Genomic DNA, 7,891 nt, shown 5'->3' with positions numbered 1-7,891 from the left:
TAAGTTTTATTTTTAATTGCAAAAGCAACTTAAGACAACGACTTACATGGAAATCTTCTAGAAAATAAAATATTAAGTTTTATTTTTATCAAGGAAGACTTCTCTGTAAGTCTTCTAGAAAAAAATTAAATTTCTGACACAATTCGGTCAATTTCAAAACTAACTTGTTTATCCTAGAAGACTTATCGAGAAGTCTTATGTCGTACTTTCGAGATTTTCTCAAAAACAAAAGTAAGCCAATATTGACAAAGGAAGACTTCCAAAGAAGTCTGTTGTAACTTCCCTTGAAGTCTTGCTTTATAAATTTTCAATTGCAAAAATAACCTAAATTTTCAATGTTTAATAAATTTTCATTTTCTCTAAAACTATAAAGACTTTTTAACAGCTTTTTGTTAATTCATGTATATTAGTCGATATTGGGGCTTCTGAATGAAATTCATAACTTAATTGGTTTTAATTATGGGGTCACCAACATTTATGTTTATTAATATTTCTAACTGATTCGTAAAGACTTTCGTGCAAGTCTTCTAGTCGGTTTTTGTAAACTTGTTAAGTAACTTTAAGATATGTTTTCTTTCCTTTCAAAAGAGTTAAATAACTTCAAGAATATCAAGTCATATCGTTTAATGTGTCTTCTTAGATCATAAAATATACTTTTTAACTTTTATGAAATTTGAAATTTTAGTTTTCATTTAAAATTGGAGTTTCCCGCTTAAATTTCCCGCTTATATTTTAATTTTCCCCTTATATTTTAATTTTCTGCTTTAAATTTCCGGCTTGAAATTTAAGTATTCCGAGAAGTCTTCTGAGAAGAAGTCTTTCGGAACACATCTCAGAAGTCTTTCAGAAGACTTTGAAACTGTTATATGTTTGAACTAATGTAAATGTGGGAACCGAAATTCACACCGTCGATTTTCGTTAACGGAGAAAAGCAAAAAAACCTTACTTTCCTTAAGGTCTGGATTCTCTGCGAGAGCCGACGACAAGTGACCAAATAAATGCGGAAAATATGGAAAGATAACAAAATGTAATAGATCTTTATTTCGAATTTGCGTATGAGTGTTCCAGAGACAAAAGCATACATGAAGCTTGTCTGTAAATTGGATTACAAAGGAAATAGTATAACACAAACAGTAAAACGAGACTAAGTTTGCTAGCATTACCACCCATGTGGAGAAAAACCTATGTGGCCGCAACACGCTTAACAATAGACGAAAAAGAAGAAAACGGTTTAAAAGCTTTCGGACTGGACCTGATGAAAGGCTGCATACGTACCCCTTTCAAGGATCAAGCCGAACGTAGTTCAGTTATAGAGTTTGAACAAAAGATCGAACTGCATGTGCGAGTTCGTCTAGTAATTGAATGCCAGTCATAGAAACAAGACATGTCGAGAATAATGCCTAAAATTTCTAAGTGGATAGAGTTCTAAGAATCTAAAAGAATTGTTTTTGCACCTCTCGCCTTGGCATCCTTTATATACTCCTCCTAGGTCGGTTTTGGTTTTCCTTTTCCGCACCTGGGTCGAGTTTATCTTCTCCCGAAAATATTCCACTTTTCTCCATCTTCATGATTATCCTTTGAAACTTGACATTTATTCTTGAACTTGACACTTATCTTCTTTCGCGAATATTCGATAAACGGTCATGGTGATGTTGGGCCGATTTTCATAAAAAATCACAAGTGAGCTTCTGCCATGTTTTAAACCCTTTGGGCCGTTTTTCGAGTAAAACATTTTTACGACTTCTTTCGGAGAAATCACCTTCTGCACGATGTTGATTTTACGAAATAGTGGAAACAAATCGTATAGGCAAGACAACTGTGGTGTTAACTGTTATTGTTTTATACGATTGATTCGAGAAAATAAATCTTTGCGGTTTTTATCGTAAAGTTTCAATGATAACTCCACTGGAGCAAAACAAGAGACAATGTAGCCGAGGCTCGAAGTAGGAAGCAACGAAGACGATACGAGAGTGCATGATGTTTATAAGGTGCAGTCCTGGCTCACCATATGGCTAGTGGGTTGTGGAGGGCCCAGCTCGCCATATGGCGAGCGGATCTTGGACGCCCCAACTCGCCATATGGCGAGCTGGTCATGGTCGGCCCAGAAGTGAATGATAATAAAATTGCATTTCTGTTTTATGATTTTCAAATAGAATAGAAAATAATAAAATAGTTCATTTTAATTTGAATTGTTCTTCTTCAGAAGTGAATGATAAGAATCATCAGGCAGATGAAGTTTGATTTGTGGAGAAGCTACTATGATCATTAAATAGAATAGTATAATATATTAACGGTGTTTATCTTCTCAAAATCTAAATCTCATCTTCATTGTTGTTTATTGAATCATCAAATCATTAACCACCGGTATGCACACGTGATCTATTAACATTGACATCGATTTTGCCGCCAATCTTCTTCACAACACCCAAGGGCGAACGTACGTAGGCTAAGGAGGGGGCAGCTGCCCCCACAAAATTTTTTTTTTTTTTTTTTGGTTAAAAAAAATTATAACCATGGTGAGATTTTTTATTTTGCCCCCACAGGCCACAGCCCATTCAATCAAGTTATCCAAAGCCCATTTTAGAAACATATTTATTTTTTACCAAATTGACATAATTATACTAAAGTTACCTAAAAAATTAACAAACTAAAAACCCTAATCAAATATCTTTGTCGTGTGTTTGTTCATCGTCACCTTCGAAGTTCGAGACGACAAGTAGTAATTTTTTTTCTTTGTTATTTTGTATTTGTTCTTTTATTAATGTTTATAGTTGATAGTTTATTTATTCTAATCATGTAAAGAAAATATACCTCTTATAATTAAATCTAAACTTTTCTACAATTCTACTGATTTTTCTTTTAAACAGTGCCCTTGAATAATTTTAAAAGTAGAGTAGCTGACTTGGTTTGATTTCTCTGAGTCTGATATGATGATGATGATAAAGTACTATAAAATTCTCGGTCAACATTGTCAAAGTGGATTTTTAAAGTTCATATCTTTCGATTGTATTGTTTAACGCATCTTTTTTTTTTCAGAAAACGTCAATGGAAAAATACTACAAAAAAGTATCTACTTCAGCACCTGAAACTAATGTCGATGATTTGCCACCTAAATCCAGTGAAAGGAAAGACAAAAGAAAATCTCCTCCAGTACTTGATACTGATATCGATGATTTGCCATCTGACCCTGGTGAAAGGAAAGACATAATGGATTACCCTGCAAATCAAAGAGACGAGGTTAGACGTAGATATCTAACTAAGGGTCCATGTCAACCTTATGGTCATAACTTTAAACAAATATCAAAAGGAAGTGGAACAAGAAGATTCAATCCAGCTTGGTTTGATCAATATGGTAGTTGGCTAGAGTATAGCATATCTAAAGAAAGTGCATTTTGCTTATATTGCTACTTATTTAAAGATGAGGTACGAATGCAAGGTGGAAGTGATGCATTTGTGAAAGAAGGATTTAACAATTGGAAAAAGCCAGAGAGATTGCTTACTCATATGGGTAAACCACACAGCAGTTGCCACATTATTGCTGCTCAGAAATGTGAGGATTTGATGAATCAACATCAATCTATAGTACATGCTCTGTTTAAACAAGATGACAAGGCGAAAAATGAGTATCGTATTCGCTTAAATGCTTCGATTGATGCTTCGAGATTCTTGTTACGACAAGGATTACCTTTTCGTGGCCATGGTGAGAAAGAAGAGGATGCGAACAAAGGAAATTTCTTGGAGCTTTTGAAATACACAGGAGAACATAATGAGGCTATAAGTAAGGTTATTCTTAAAAATGCTCCAGGAAATAACCAGATGATTTCTTCCAAGATTCAAAAAGATATTGTCCATTCCTTTGCAAAAGAAGTACGACAAGCTATTTTAGAAGAAATCGATCATGGTGTGTTTGGTTTGCTGGTTGATGAGTCTGCTGATGTTTCTCATAAAGAGCAGATGGGTGTTGTTTTTCGATTTGTTGATAAAAGTGGAGCAATCAAAGAACGGTTTATTGGAGTTGTTCATGTAAAAGAAACATCTTCATTAATTCTGAAGTCTGCTATAGATGAATTGTTTGCTAGATATGGGATGAGCATTACAAATGTGCGAGGGCAAGGTTATGATGGAGCTAGTAATATGAGGGGTGAATTTAATGGGTTGAGATCATTGGTTGCTAGAGAAAGCAGTTCAGCGTATTATGTTCACTGTTTCGCTCATCAGCTTCAGCTAGTTGTGGTGGCTGTTGCAAAAAAGCACTTTGACATTGCTGATTTTTTTGATATGATTTCTACATTGTTGAATGCTGTTGGGGCTTCTTGTAAATGACAAGATATGTTTCGAGAAATTCAGCGTGCAGAATTGGAAAAAAGAATCAAGAGTGGTGATGTTAAGACTGGGACAGGACAAAATCAGGAACGTTCTTTATCAAGACCTGCAACTACTCGCTGGGGTACTCATCACAAAACATTGTTGAGGTTGGAAGAGTTGTTTTCTACTACCATTAAAGTTCTTGAGTATATCCAAGATGAGGGTTGGGAAGACTTACAGAAACGTCAAGCATGTGGTCTTCTCAAATACTTTCACACATTTGATTGTGTGTTCTATTTGCATCTTATGTTACACATTTTGGGGCTCACTACGAATTTGTCATTGAGTTTGCAACAGAAAGATCAAGATATTTTGAATGCTATGTCACTGGTAGAATCCACTAAACGAGAGTTGCAGAAGCTTAGAAATGATGGGTGGGATACGCTTATGGCTAAAGTTGCTTCTTTCTGTAAGAAACATAGTGTTGAGATGCTTATCATGGAAGAAGATTTTGTTGATCTTAGGAATCCAAGGAAGAGAACCAACATAAGCAATATGCATCATTATAAGGTCAACTGCTTTTGCACGGTTCTAGATTTACAGATTCAAGAATTCAACGATCGTTTTACGGAGGTAACCACTGATCTACTTATCTGTATGGCTGCTTTAAGCCCGATTGATTCATTCCATGGGTTTGACAAAGAGAAGCTGGTGCGATTAGCTAAGTTATATCCAGATGATTTTAGCTATGGTGAGCTTTTATCTCTAGAGCAACAACTTGATATCTACATCGACAATATACGTAGAGACGAAAGGTTTAAGAGTGTAGAAAATCTTGGAGATTTTTCATGTTTGATGGTGAAAACTCAAAAGCATCTAGCACATCCCTTGGTTTACAAACTTTTAAAGTTAGTTCTAACTTTGCCAGTTGCCACCGCAAGTGTTGAAAGATGTTTTTCAGCAATGAAACTAGTGAAGACAGCTGCACGTAACCGAATTGGAGATCAGTTTCTAAGTGATTGTATGGTTTGCTTTATTGAAAAAGAGTTATTTGACTTGATTTCAAATGAAAAAGTGATTAAAAAATTCCAAATGATGAATGAACGTAGAGTTGTTTTGTAAGAATTGTTTTTTATTTGCTGATTTTTTTATAAGATATTATTATTTAATTTTATTTAATTGTAATTTATATTTTGCCCCCACTATATTTATTTTCTAGATCTGCCACTGACAACACCGCCTGGCAAAGTTCACCATGTTTCTACTTTCCTTTTCTCATATCAATTATTTGTTCGTTCTCATAATGTGTACCATTTCATTTTTCTTTTCTTCTTCCGAAGCTTCACACAAATTCAGTTACTTGCATCAATAGACATCGATATATTCACATGAGCAATTTTACGATTTGGAGTTTTAATCACCAAAATAGGTATTTTCGTCTACTTTTCTATTAATATGTAGTATATGGTAGTTATAGTTTTAATATGATTACTTAGTGAATTATATTTTTTATGGTTATAGGATCCAATTTCCCTTTAATATATATGAAATATGTTTAGAATGATACCTTTGCTAAATTAACAAGTTTATTAAAAATTCATCTTCTTATTTTGACCCTCTCATTTAAAAAAAATCAAAACTACAAAAACATACAACAATAACAGTTTTTGGCTAAAATAATTTTTTTAAAAAAACTTTATGGCTGGTTATTTGTTGCATACTAAATTAAAAACAACACAGAATTTTCAAATTTAAAGTATTTTAATATTATCACTGTTGAAGAGAATTTATACATTTATCAGCTTTCTTCCAGTCCAGAAGTTCACAAATAAGTAATTTAACTTTAACCAACCACTCATCATAGCTATCCCTTAGAGATTAACCTAAAGTCATTTAACTAATTTGGTAGATCAATATCCAGTTACACTGAACTAAGTTCTGTCTTCTAAATTTTCCAGAAATATGGCTTAATGCGTAAAACAACGATCTCAGCCTATCATGTACGAATCTTTGTAAATTTAATATTTTATGAAAAATACATTTTAAATTTTGTTTACTTATGTTTAATGGATCCCAAGGAAATTTGATCCTAACTAATAATTTATACATACATAAAATTAGTTTACTAAGTTAAATCTATTTAATTTTCATGTCATGTCAGACCTTTAAAATTTAACTTAGGCTTTGCTTTGATTGAAAAGTACTTTTAGAATAAATATTTGAGCAGAAAACTTATTTTTCTCATATTTACTTTCATTCATTATCAGTCAGGTGAAAACATTCTTTTCTTTATTTCCTTTGATTACTGTTAAAATGGAAGAAAATGTTACACTAGACAATAGACATGAGTAAAATTTATTTTACTGTTTTTTTTTCTCATGTTTACTCCACTTTCCTCTTTCTCCTATTTTAACTTTTTTACCTTTTTCACTTTTTAATTTCCCTCCCATTTATTCCAAAATTACCATTTTAGAGCATTTTTATCAATAAGAATCTGTGTTGAGTTCTAAAAGAAAAAATATCACTATTATAATTACATAATTGAGATTTTATTTTTTTAAATCAATTGAAAAAACAGTTGAGTGACATCTGTCATATTGGGTTTCTCATGTTTTTTTTTTTTTACATTTTCTTTTATTTTTAAGAATTCTACTTGAATTCGTTGTTAAAGTTGTTCTTAGAGTTGAGGTTTTTGGAAATTGTTAACGCAAAGAAGAAAAAAAGAAGCTTTTTCCTCCGTTTTCGGCTCCGAATGGAGAAAGCGGATCAAGCATTGCGGATCTGGCGAATTGAGCGGAACAAGAGTGGATCAAGCAGATCGAGCGGTTCAAGTGTGGACCAACCGGATCTAGCGGTTCGAAATATATGTTTGAATGGTGAAAGTGGATAAAAAGTGGTCTAAAGTATTGTACAAATTTAAATTAATTTATATAAAAATCAATATTACTTATTTTCATAATTAAAGGTGTTATTTTAAAAATACTTTATAGATGAGAAATAAAAAAATATTCAAATATAATATAAAATTATTTAAACATATATATTATTATTTTAGTTTTAAAATTAAATATGTATCTAATTTTAGATATTTTAAAATAATTATAGTTTGATAAAAAGTGGTGTAAAATCAATTCAAAATAAAATTTAAAATAATTAAATTATTATTTACTTTATAATTATATTTAAATATTTTAAAATAGTTATTTTGAATTTATTTAATATTATAAATAAATAAAATATATTGTTATAACTAGTTCAAACTATCTACTTTTATTAAAAATATAATATTTTTAGAAAGTTTTATATATAAATATAATAATATTTTTATTAAAATATAATAAAACTAATTCAATTAAATATATAATTATTTTGAACATTAAAAATAATTTTCTACTTGGATGATATAAAAAATATAATTGTATTTTTGGTACATATTTTCGAGTTTCATATTAATTAACTCAATAATTTTTAATATTCAAAAAAATTCAAAACAAAAGAATAACACATTATTTTAAAATAAAGTATGATGTAAAATAAAAATATATTATATATAGAAAATATGGTGTTCGTTATACAAATCAAATGT

General features: G+C 31.2%; 1 pseudogene; it reads left to right on the top strand.

Annotated features, from left to right (window-relative positions):
- The first annotated feature begins 2,345 nt into the window (after positions 1-2,345).
- Positions 2,346-7,361, top strand: LOC106403645 (annotated as a pseudogene).
- The last annotated feature ends 530 nt before the right edge of the window (positions 7,362-7,891 follow it).

The sequence above is a fragment of the Brassica napus genome, chromosome A5 (assembly GCF_020379485.1).
Source record: "Brassica napus cultivar Da-Ae chromosome A5, Da-Ae, whole genome shotgun sequence".
NCBI classification, from domain to species: domain Eukaryota; kingdom Viridiplantae; phylum Streptophyta; class Magnoliopsida; order Brassicales; family Brassicaceae; genus Brassica; species Brassica napus.
The sequence above is the reverse complement of the archived record's forward strand: the minus strand, read 5'-3'. Positions and strand labels throughout refer to the sequence as shown.